Consider the following 6000-nt stretch of genomic DNA (forward strand, 5'->3'; position numbering starts at 1 on the left):
ATCCAATGATTAACTGTGTCTCTGATTTCGGCCAGTTAAATTCTCTGTTCAGCACATTCTGGATCTCCACTATTCTTGCATTTAGGTGATCATTAGAGTGCTATACCATGTCAACACATGATCCTAAAGCGTGCTCACCAATGTAGCCTTCTTAATTTTGTCGTCCATGACCCCTTGTGCTTCCCACACTGCCCTTACCATGAACCAGAACTGGTTCAGATCCTCATTCCCTACTCCTCTAAATACGGGTAGCTTGATCGCGCTCACCATGTTGAACTACAAGTATGGTGGAGGTGGGGTGGGTGGAGATGGAGGTGAAGGAGGTGAAGTGAGCGGTGGCATAAGTGGAGGTGGTAACTGCGGAATGCGCTGCCTTATCAAACTGACCGCACTTCTCGGAGAGACCCATGTGAGATCTTCCTCGCTCTCTCGCGAAGGTGAAATCAAGGGACTGTTTCCCAATTCCCTGCTACCTTTATAGATTCTTCTACTTCGTGTCGTTCCAATCATTAATGTATTCGCATCAACCGTTTTTCACATAACAGCATCTTAATCTAGGTATTCAAGGATTTAATGTACTTACCTCGAGGTAACCTCGCAATCCACTCATATAGTTCAGAAGGAAAGAACGCCAAGAAGATCTCGTGGATTTTCGTATATACGTAGCAATCCAGCCACCTTTTCTCAGATATCTATGGAGTTTTGTTTTCCTATGTCACGAACTCGTGAAGCTTCTTGTCCAACCACTCTTCAATTTCCTTCTTGGTTGGGTTCTAGTGCCACGACATTAGACATCCCTTAGGCAGATCTCGGTCCTGGCAACGGAACCATTTGTTGGGTTGTTAGGGCTTGACCCAGGTTCAGAAGTGATTTAGCCAAACAAATCCCAAAACTACCAGCGCTTTCGTCAACAATCCACTGTGCACGGACTGAGGTCTCACCTGAGGTAGTATGGGAGGGTGTTGTAACCAGGTTTCTGCACCCTAGGGATGTGTTGATGAATTCTAGGAAGCTCGCAAACTGACTGCATGCTTGCGCTGCTCTACGCAGTTGTCTGTCCTTCGAAACTCGTGCAACTACTTCCGCACAGCTCTGTAAAGAGCACGAAGATGTGCTACCTAGATCCCTTATCCTTACTATGTTATTATTATAGACCTTGACTTAATTGTGCGTACCCAATATTCTCATTAACCATTCAACATTCATAACAAGTGCGTGCAATCATAAAACTGTAAAGAGATGCATAAATATAACAGAAGCATAAACACACAGTATTTCAGAATCAACTTATCTTTTATTAATCCTCTGTTCAAGTACAATCCCAACTCTGCCCTGCGCACTCAGCTGTAGGGGTCCACGCACATAGTTGCGGACTCTATCAGGCCTTTGCACACATAGCTACAGAGCCTCTTCCTACTACTACAACCCAAGACTCAGACTTACAGACTTAGAGCTAATTCATCATCCAAAAGAACATGTTATCTCTCAAAAACTAAGACTCACTTTAGACTTAGAGCCTCGCTCTATTTATACAATCCCATGGTCCGCGTACCATGGGTAGGCCGACACACTTTACATTAAATTATATTATTTTAGGGCGAACAACCCTAGACTCTTGTGCTTTGTGCCCGCATTCCGCAGGGTCTTTACATTGTACTTGACCAAAATTCGAGCTTCAAGCCCCAAAAACATACTATGCGGGGATCCGCTGCCCAGTAACTTGGAAGGGAACACACAAGCGAAGATGCATCACAAGATGGAAAGCAAGATAGTGAGAAATTCAAAGTGATGTTTAAACCAACAACACATCTACAATAAGATTTACACAATTGCATACAAAATATTTCATACACAAATGCATAAGTTAAATAACATACATTGCTATAGCAACTAGAATAATCCAACTACATTAATAACATATGCATGAAAACGTGTTGGCTTTGTTATATTAAGAAGTGTAAGTTCGAGTCATACAATACATCCATGTTCAACCACTAGTTCCAATAGTGGAACATTACAGCCACAACTGCCTGCTCCTCCAAAGAGATATACTAGCTCTTCGCTATGGAAAAGCCAAGGCGCGTTACAATATTGTCCAAGCTTTCTCTAAGATACCCCTATCGAAGCTCAGCTGGCCAAAAGCCTTTACAACGAGTTATGAGGGACTATTTATAGCAAAGGGCGGGGTTACCCTTGACATTCCCCTTTGTGACAGTTCATCTACCCTCATAACTCTTCATCTACTCTATGACTGTTACATCCAAATATTGACACTTGAACTTACACTTGACAAGATGTTACATTACAATGCACATGTACCTATGTGAGACAAAATGGCTTGAGAAAGCCATGCAAGGCATCACTATGACTCAGACAACTGTGGGAAGTCCAACTCTTCGACATCCTCACAATGATCGACAATAGCAAACTTATGCCAAGATTGGTAGTCTGTGATGGTGTCCGTGTACTCCAAGGTGACATCTTTCTGGAACTTGAATCTTACCTCCATAGCATCCGAGTACACTACTCAGGATCCTCTTTCCAACGTGTCTGAAAGCATGCGCATCATGGTCTTCAGCGTGGTCGGACCAGCAACATACTTGTGTATGGTGTCTACATTGATTGAGCTAGTGGCTTTGTCATAAGCTCTGGTAGCATCAACCAATGCAGCTAGATGTTTGCACATGTCATAAATGATCACTCGTTCCTCATACTGCGTAGGAGATGTATGATCTTTTGGAGTTGACACTCTACAATATTGCATGACTTTATGTTGAGACTTGTCGAATGGGATGTTGTGCATCTCTCCTTCTAGCTAATCTCTAAGGATCTCAGTGTCTCCTTGGTTGCTTGGGACTTGCTCATCTTCTGGATGCGGTGAAGCTGGTGGGTCGACCTCTTGGTGGTGAGGCATGAGGTTGATGTCTTTCTCTAACTCCTACTTCTCCATATATGTATCCATTTGTTCAAGTGCTCACTCTAGCTCCTGAGTGAATTCCTTCTCCTGCGATGGCTCACCCAATTTTCTTGATGCCAACAATTCTAATGAGTCCACTACCTGTACAGGTGTTTTTTTATCCATCTGCACAAGTTGTGCCCCCTACTATACATGTTCTTGTTGCACTTCCTTCTCTTCTCTTCACAACTCCTCTTCCTTCCGGAGTTGCTCCTTCAACTCATGCAACTCCTTCTCTGTTTCCTTCATTCTCCATTTATCTCTCTACCTTTGTGCATTTCCGTGTCGCATTGTTGCCTCTTTGCCTCTATAGCCATAGCTTCTTTCTCCACAAGTGGATCTGCTTGAAACTTGTAGCTTTTCTCTTCCTCCATGCAATCAACAATATTCGTCTTGCCCTTGTTGTGCACTGTTATGTTCGCCTCTACTGCTATTGTTGCTTCTGGTGCTCTCCGAGATGTTGCTTCACACTAATTCGCTAACTATTCCACAGCGAAGCCGATCAGTTAATTGAGTCTGGAGGAGTTGTAACAATATCTCCATGGGTCCTCCTCCACCCAATGACATGCCCTATGGATCCAGTTGAACTGTACTCTCATGCAACGATCTTTCACAAGACAATGTGGGTCATGCGGATTGTAACTTCGGAGGTCAAATGGATACTTGTTCATCGGCTCTACTTCGACATCATCATGCTTGAAACTCTGGATCTCACATAACCCAATGTGTAGTGGACGAGTGGGCCAAGGTGCCTTCTTCTTCTGGTGCAACCTAACTGTCAATCCTACCGAGATGTGATATGCTACTTCCTGCATGACAAGTATGTCCAAGGAAAACTTCGGTAGAACATGTTGAGGCTTCTTCGCGTTGTACATCCATATGAAGGTATCGGATGGTGATGCATACCATCAACTATTTCTATCAGTGCCTCCATTGTTGCCTTTGACATCCAAGGTGGATCCTATTTGAATATCATCTTGTAAACCAGGGTGACAAAATGATCAGATAGCCACGTGATAACTCCTCTAAAGCTACATTCGAACAACATCTTACAATAAGTGTTCACAGCAGTCTCCATCGGTGCCCATGCCCACTTCAAGCCCGAGAACTCTTTTCGGGCACAGATTGCATCCAAGATGCAGGCAGACATGTAGCTCTCTTCTTGAATACCTTTGGGCAACTGTCGAGCCCTTATTACCTGTTCCTTTAGCTGATGAGCCAACATGTCGGACTAGTTACATACTCTTCCCTCTCTGGCCAGTTGGTCCAATGCAATCACCCAACTCTGTGGGAAGGTTTCCATGCTTTCTTGGCCATACATTCAACATGCAAAAATAACCAAGTATTGATACACCTTTTGCAGTATCTTCGTCTTGTAGACCTGGTTGGGTGTCATCCTGAATTTAGCTGGCTCCTTCACCTAGTTCTTCAAAATGTCTCTAGAGTTTGCATTGCTATTGGGTAAGTGGAAGGGTGTCTCCATGATGGTCACGGGCTCTGACATCTGATACATCTCATCATAATCATGTGCCCTAAAGGTAGCAATATTTGTCCCACTGACACTGGTCGATTTCATCGTCTCAGGATCATTATGCGAGATGATCCAATGTATCATGTTTGTGCATGGGAATGCGGGGTATCTGCATGCAATATGGTACAAGCCAGACTTTTGGATGTTCACATATACCTGGGAATCTTCGAGGTCTTCCCCAAATGTTCCTGCAAATGCATCGTTGACCTCTTGCCATTTCAGCTTGATGTCCTTGTCTAGAATTAGCTTGGTATCTTCATAGATCGGTAGATTTGCGGAAACTCGCTCAACCGCTGCTCCAGTTGCACTTCCGTCAGTGTCCCTTGATCCTGATCTCTTAGAGGCCATTGATCTTGAACTGCTAAGTGGTAGATGAACAACTACAAGATCTGGAGACAAAGTGACATGCATGGCAAGAAATATATTAGTGAAAACTAAAGAAAACTTGAGGAAAGACATGCAACATACCTAGGGATTGATTGGAAAGGATTGCACATTTTCTTCTGGGAGGCTAGCTAATTGACTGCCAGAACTAAGCAAAAGGAAGTCGAAGTTGTTTAGGGAGGCTCGTTGGCTGCTGGATTTTCACAATGCACAATCCACACTAGCCTTCTGACTGCTGGAATTGTGCAATGCGTAATTTCTACTGGCAGTGGTTGCAGGGTGAGTGACTGCATTACGCAATTTTCTGTGTAGGTTTTAACCCCGTACAAAAATTACCTACATACGATTCTAAAACATAGAAAATAAATAATGCGAGAGCATAACACATATATATAGATATTTTCCCCTGGATCCCAAAACCAGGACTACCAGCTTGATTTTTCATTATATTACTTTCAATGTTACAATACATATTTATACATACCACAGCATCCAATACCATGGACCGAAAACCATCGCGTCCAAAACCATGGACTAAAAACCATAGGTAGGTTTTCCCAACCTAATATAGGGTCCAAAAAAAATTTCCTAGGGCGCTGCCCTGGACCCCGTAGAGGTGGGCTACCCATCCCCCTCAAACCCCCCGAACAAGGGGGCCTGCCGCCACCCTTGTGACCCCCCCGCTGCTCAATCACCGCAACGAAGGGGGGGCTCCGCCCCCCCTCTAACCCCCCGATTCACTATGTAAGTTAGTCGTGGAAAGAATATAACACAACCCAGCATTCTCCCACTTGTTGTTTTCTTTCCACAGGGGACCACAGGAGAGCTTACTCATTTTTCCAGCCCTGAAACTCCCATTGTTTCTCTACACCAGGAGAACTTCTCAAAGCTCACAGATTTTGTCATTTCATTTGCAGTATTCTTCAAAGTGTCCACCTTTACCAACAACACCTTTTTGTCTTTTATCATATCCCTCACAAAGTGATATTGAACATCAATGTGCATTGTCTTTGGATGATAAGCAGGGTTCTTTGCCAAGAAAATTGCACTTTGGCTGTCACAATCTATCATTATAGCTCCCTTTACTAACCCCATACTTGAACACAATCTCTACAACCAAACTGCTTCC

This window comes from Pinus tabuliformis, chromosome X (genome assembly GCF_031772625.1).
Source record: "Pinus tabuliformis cultivar Carrire ecotype Pingquan chromosome X, CPIR1, whole genome shotgun sequence".
Classification (NCBI taxonomy): Eukaryota; Viridiplantae; Streptophyta; class Pinopsida; order Pinales; family Pinaceae; genus Pinus; species Pinus tabuliformis.